Genomic DNA, 7,235 nt, shown 5'->3' with positions numbered 1-7,235 from the left:
TATATATATATATGCGCACACAAATAGGTGTGAATCTATATTTTTTTTATAAAATTGTCTTTGTATACATTTCTTTTTTAAAAACATGTTTGAATAATTTTTTAGATAATACGTGTTTGCATACATTTTATATATAAACTTGTTTGAATACAAATTCAGTTATTATAAAATATGTGTCTATAAAATATATATATATATATATATATATATATATATATATATATATATATATATATATATATATATATATATATATGATTTTACAAAAGAAATGTGTACAAACACTTATTTGGGCACATATAAATATCTTTTTACAAAAGAAATGTATATTCTTACTATGAAATAGGTGTTTGTATATATTTTGTATAAATATGTGTTTGCATACAAATGCATTTATAATAAAATAGGTGTTTGTATACATTTTTTTTTGTAAAATACATATATGTATACATTTTTTTTTTAAAAATGGATTTATATATATTTATGTACTTAATAAATACCTATTTTTATAGATAGGTATTTCGTATACAAAAATTTAAAAAAAAAGTTTTTATATAGAAAATATAAGATTTTTTTTGTGAAAAGTATGTTTTTTTTGTATAAATATGATTTTATACAGAAAAAACATATTCAAACAACATTTTGAGAAAAAAAAGTTGTAAAAACAACTAAGTTAGGATGAATTCATAACAAAATTCTAAAATTTGGGCCAAAATGGTTGATTTTGGACCAAATTTGTAATAAATATTAAAATCTGGGCTAAAAGTGTAAATTTTTTACCAAATTTGTATGCATTATAGTTGTACATAACTAAGATTCACTAGATTGAGAATGTTTGGTTTGGCCTTATTTCTTGTTCTTGTTTGATGAAGGGCTTAGGGTAGGATTAGGTATTCGACTGTCTATAGGATCCAGTGTTATGTATGGCTAGCATACACGAGTGTTGCAGGGTTGGTGGAAGTTTCATAAGTGGGTGTAGTGTATAGCAGGTCAGCGCGAGGAATGATTAGCCACTCTGGGGAGAGTGAGAGCATGAAGGAGGTGCACTCGTGGTGCGGGGAGTTTGAGATCGAGGATTTCGTATGAGGATCTGTCTGATTTTATTGTGTTAGTGTCAGTCGGTGTAACACCAGTCAAATTTAGATCAAATTGTGTTAGTGTCAGTCGGTGTAACACCAGTCAAATTGTTCAATAATCTTAATTGGGATGAAAAAAGTGGTAGAGATTGTAAAAAGGTTTCCAAAATAAAAAGAACACTAAAATCCGAGTTATAACGAAGAAGTTATGACCAATCAAAGATCTGCGACAAAATCGGCAAAACACTGTTCAGTGTAAAAAGTGAATTTTCAATAAAAGGCTTTTTAGCCTTAACAATTTAAATGAGAGTTGTAGAATATGTTAAACTGAGAACTTTCATAAAAACAATGTCAAAATCTGACTTCGTATGAGGAAGTTATGATTTTTCTAAGTTTCAGTATACCGGTATACAACTAAAAACTCGAAATAAAGATCAAATGATTTTTAACCAACACAACCTAAACGAGAATTGAAGGTCTCGTCAATAGTAGTACAACGGTAAAAATACAGACAAAAACGGACGTCGGATGAAGAAGTTATGAATTTTCAACCGATTTTCCTGTCCCGGTCTGTTAAAAATAACAATATTAAAAATAAAGTCAAAATTAGCCGACGAAGTCTAAACGAAAGTCGTAGAGTATAATTTTACTTACGTGTTCATATAAAGAACGTCGAAAATGGAGCTCGTATGCGAAAGTTATGAATTTCGCAAGTTTTGGGCACAAAAATCGAAAGATCTTGAAAACCGGGAAAAATCGCATGGGTGGGGTTCGGCCACGTCCACTCGCATGCGAGGCTTCCGCGTGTCGCCTCGTGTCAGCTTCTGATTGGACCGAAGCCGCGGTCCAGTGCGCATCCAACACACCCCTCGCACGGTGGCGCCTCCGAGCTCGGACCCATGTCCGCCTGCGAGCCGAGCCATGCGTCCCTCTTCCCTCGCTGCCACCTCGCTGCTGACTTCTCCCTCACGGTCCGAACTTCGGCCTATAAAAGGCCTGCCATATCTCCCGGTTCTTAACTCATTTTTACTCCAAATTTCATGCTTTTTCACAATTTTCACCCCTTTAAACTTCCTTACAACCCCCCAAGCCCCGATATCATATGTAAAACCCGAAGCAAGCCCCGAAGCCCCGAAATTCTCGAGAAGCTAACCTCTCTCTAGTCGAAGTGCTTCCCGCGTAAAGCCCGTTTTAAAACAAAAACTCGCGGTTTTTTCAAGAAAGATCATTTATAGAAACGAAAGGCTGCCCAAATCACCACTTATCAAGTGAGTTCATACCCCTATAATCTACCTTTTTAATGGTTTTAAATGCTTTTTAGGGGGGGAATAGAAGTTGAACACAAGCTAATTGTGTTAATAATTTCATGTGATATCAATGACAAACGATTTCCTTATGCTTTTAATTATTGTTTTTATAATAAAAGATTACCAAATGCTTCCAAAATGACTTAAAGTCATGTAAAATCTTTAAAGTCATGTAAAATCTTTAAAGTCATGTATACTCTTTTCAAAATCACATAGACCCTTTTTAAAAATACCGATAATCTCTTTTAAATGTGCTTATAACTCTTTAAATTTATAATTGTCAAAAGCATGTTCATATTTCTATAAGTATATAAATAAGACTTAAAAGGCTTAGGACTAATGAGTTGTCTTAATTCATTTTCCTTGTTTGGATGTGGATTTAAGGTGATGTTATTTGTCCGAAGGCTGTTTCCTTCTTAATTATATATATTATACATATGGAAATATAAAAGGTTACTTCAGTCGGTATCATTACCTTTGTATCATGCTGAGCAAAGGGGTACTTTCATGGTAGATCATGCTAATCAGATAGAACGTAAAAATTATAATAGGTATAATTTATGAAAACAACGAGAAATCTATTTTCTAGATAAGTATACGAGATTTAAATTACTTTGTCAAGAAAAGGTTATAATTCAATCTTTACTCAAACTAAAATGTGATGGTACGTCTTCAGGACATAGCAATACTTGCTATGCTATATCCTTGTAACCAGAATCTCCTGGAGGGAGAGCGGGCATTGTGTGTATAGATCTATACGGGATCGACAATCCCACATCCCGACTGCTAGCTACAGTCCGGCAGACCAGCCATGGGGTGACAAATGTCACATATTCAGTTTCGACACCAGTAGGTCGTCGTGTACATTCTAGTCCAGCATGGTTACAACTTTATCACATTTTAAACCCTAATTAACCAGGTTAATATTAGGGTAGTTATTCATCGGTAGTTCATTTTTAAGAAATACTATTGTATTAATCTCCTTCCATAAATAAAACTGAACGGTTTTATGGAGATTTAAAACTACTATTCAGAAACGGTTTTATGGGGATTTAAAACTACTATTCAGAAATGATTTTATGGGGATTTAAAACTACTTATCAGAACGGTTTTATGGGGATTTAAAACTACTCATCAGAACGGTTTTATAGGGATTTATGACTACTTATCAGAACGGTTTTATGGGGATTTAAAACTACTTATCAGATGGAACTTAGTCACTCACTCTCTTTAAACTAGTATAACATAAAGGACCTTTAGTGGCTAATTCTATAATTCCTTAGTTTATAGATCATAGTTTTATATAAGTAATATCCGATTGACAGTGAAATGTGTGACTTCTGCCTTACTTCTTGTTCCTTGTTTGGTTGTGGGCTTAGGGCGGATTCACCCATTTAACTGTCCATTCGATATTAGGTTATATATAACTAGTATAAACTAAGTAATTGCAGAGGGAACTATTGAGGTTATCATTTTATCACATCAGGAAATATAGGATTTTCTGGAGGAACCAGCGAACTTTTCCAAGAACTTAGAGTCTACTTTATATAACTAAAATACTTATGAACTCACCAGCTTAAATGCTGATCTACTCTTTCAAAATAACTTGTATTCTCAGGAATCCAGTAGACAGGTACACTCCCGAAGCTTTTTAGAAGACTACCTAGTACCGTACTGCGACTCTTGTCTTCTACTGTATCTACTTTGATGTTTGAATATGTAATGTTTAAACACTTATGTAAAACTTATACTTATTAATTCAATGGTTGTTTGTACTTTGATTACTATATTGCATGTGTTGTGATACTTACATGACGTCCTCCGCCCCCGAACGTTTCCACCGTTCTGGTTTGGGGGTGTGACAGATTGGTATCAGAACATTGTTTATAGTAAACTCAGTATATCAGTCATAAAAGATATACAATTATAAACCCATTGGGATAAAAACACTCTGGCCAAGAGCTATACTTTAAAAATATAAAAATATTTTATAAAAGTATAAGCACATGCAGAATATATATACTAGAATGAGTATCACAAGAAGAACAAAACAAAAGTATTTGGATGTCGGACATTACAGTTTAACCTGGACAGTTATGTAATCATATCTAGGATCAATATAGCCTGATCAACTATATTTATTTGAGATATGACCAACATCTGTTTGGGAGTGATTGTAGTGTTGCAACAAATCTAAAACTTACCTAGGTACCAGAAGAATTGTAGAACCAAACATAAAGGTTAAAATACTATAGGAGTATTTTAGGATGCTATAACAAGAAAACTGTAAACTTATCAACTTCTTATATCTAGAAGTCCAAGAATCAAACTAATAATTAAAATACCATGGAAGTATTTTAGGTACCATAATAACTTTGGGGAAATGTTAAAAAGATTTTTTCTGGTAAGTCTATAATTACTAAGTGAATACGATAAGGTTATATATAATTGATATTTTATAGACTTAGAATATGTGATTTTCACTCTACTTCCTTTTCCTTGTTTGGATGTGGTTTTAGAGTAGGATTACTTATTCGAATGTCTATTTGATCTAGATTATATATAACCGGTACACACTATGTGATCACAGAAAGATCGGAAAGAATTATCCCCACTAAAATTTAATTTTTATTAATCTCATAGATTCTTTAGAAATTCCCATTCTCGTGTTAACCACTTAGATAGATGTAGCCACCTCACCATAACCACCAATAGAGGAATCAACGAAGATCCATAAGAGATTTGTTAAGATGATTCCGAGAAAGAAACAGTTGAAGAGTAAAAGAAACTATAGAAACCACCAAGTGCCTTTGCGTTATTAAGGACATCGATGGGAGGTTCGCATGAACTTCTGGGATTCGAACTCTCCATTATTAAGTACTGGATCAGTATCAGAATCGGAAGTAATAAAACACAAAGAGTCCATATACCTATGGAGGAGAAGGACACCATATAAATACCAGGAGAGAACAAATCATTACCGCCCAGAATAGAACTAAGAACAGAAGAAAACCATGCGTATTACATGCGAAGTGTTTGAGTGTCTTTTCGTCACTTTAATAACTACTAAATCGATTCAACCTAGTGAGTTAGTATTTACATTACTCACATTAGGTTTTGAGCTTATCGTATTTTCCTGCCACGGCTAATAACAATAAATCGGATCACGAAATCTCAATCGAGAGTGACTAATTCTCAAATTCATAAGTCTATTTTATGTAGACTCTATTATGAATTACTTTCAGATCTTTTCGAAAGTTGGAACATGATATCCACCAACCAAAGATAACTCAGTTCGGATAACACTCTTCTGATAACCATTCTAGAAACTTACTTCTACTATTTACTAGGACTGCATCATAGGGATGTAGGTCGAACCTTTGAGATCAGTATAACAAAACGAAAAATTTATATTTATATAAATGATTAGAATACATCTAGAGCCAACCATTGTTGCTCACGAGCTCATGTTCTCATCTTATAACAGAATCATGCCTCCGAAGAAGCATAGCCAACCCACCAGCAACAGCCGTAACAGCTGTCATGGTCCATCTTAATGCTAACAATGCAAATGTTAGCAAAAATGTTATCGACAATCCTGATCGTGGTGATAACCAATTTCAGCAACGAGTGCCTACTTGTAAGGACACTCTGAACCTCAAACCTAATATCCTGAAACGAAAGTTCGAGAACGAGAAAGGGAGTTGTTCATCTCAAGAACCTAGCAAAGGGCAACGAACTAGGGCAGTCAATACCCCCATCAACCCTGTTATTCCAGCACCGACCACGCCGTACTTAGGAAACCTTTCACACTGCAGCAAATGTAACTACCATCATCATGGAGTTTGCCGAGAGCTGCATTGCAATAGATGCAACATGAAGGGGCACACCGTCCGCATCTGTAGAACTCCGGTTAAGTTCATCACTTCAACTACCAATGTTGGAACCATTCCAATATGTCACCTTTGTGGTGAAATAGGAAATTACAAGAGGGACTGTCCAACAGAGAAGAACGACGGGGCAGCAGGAGGAGTTTGACCCCAATGCATGGGAAGGCATCAAAGAACCCTGCTATATTTTCGTATGCTTCCAAACCCCAATAATTATTTATAATTGTGATTACTCTCTCGTTCAAATTAAATCACAGTATTCATATAAAATATGAAACCCTAACAGGTAAGCTATGATGGCTTAGTGTATAAATTAGGATCATTTTTAATTAAGATTTGTAGACTTAGAGTGAGTGATCCTGCCTCATTTCCTGCTCCTTGTTTGGTTGCGGATTTAGGGCAGGGTTGTTCAGTCAAAGGTCTTACCAATGTTAATTATACATGACTTGTATACACCAAGTGATTATAGAGAGAACTAGTAAGGATCATTTCATGAAAGTTCATAATTTCAAATTATCAGAACCCTATTATTGGTAGTACCCACCAATTTCGAATCAAAAAGAGGATTCGTAACAGTAATAACAAAATCAAACCGAAAGTGCTGAATACTTAGGTACATAGGATACTTCATCATCCTAGTAATCATTTACCCCAGAACGACTTAATATCTATTTCGTCGAGAAAATTCCAACATCCTCATTCGACATGGTTTGGCCTGGTCCTTACCATGTAAAAATTCTTATACTGTGTAAAAGAACTTTTTCCTTAATCAACCGTAAGATGAAATTCTTCCAATCCATAACGCAAAACCTTATGTCATCTCTCACCTCAAGACCTTAGAAGTAACCATGTGAGGGGTACCACATCTTCTAGTCTACTCAGTAGATAGAAAACTTGAAGCGAAAAGAACCAAAGAAGTTTCAGAAGTCAGTAACCACCCGTAGTATACCGAATAGACCTCC

Source organism: Lactuca virosa, chromosome 7, assembly GCF_052849685.1.
Source record: "Lactuca virosa cultivar CGN04683 chromosome 7, Lactuca_virosa_CGN04683_v6, whole genome shotgun sequence".
NCBI lineage: Eukaryota > Viridiplantae > Streptophyta > Magnoliopsida > Asterales > Asteraceae > Lactuca > Lactuca virosa.
The sequence above is the reverse complement of the archived record's forward strand: the minus strand, read 5'-3'. Positions refer to the sequence as shown.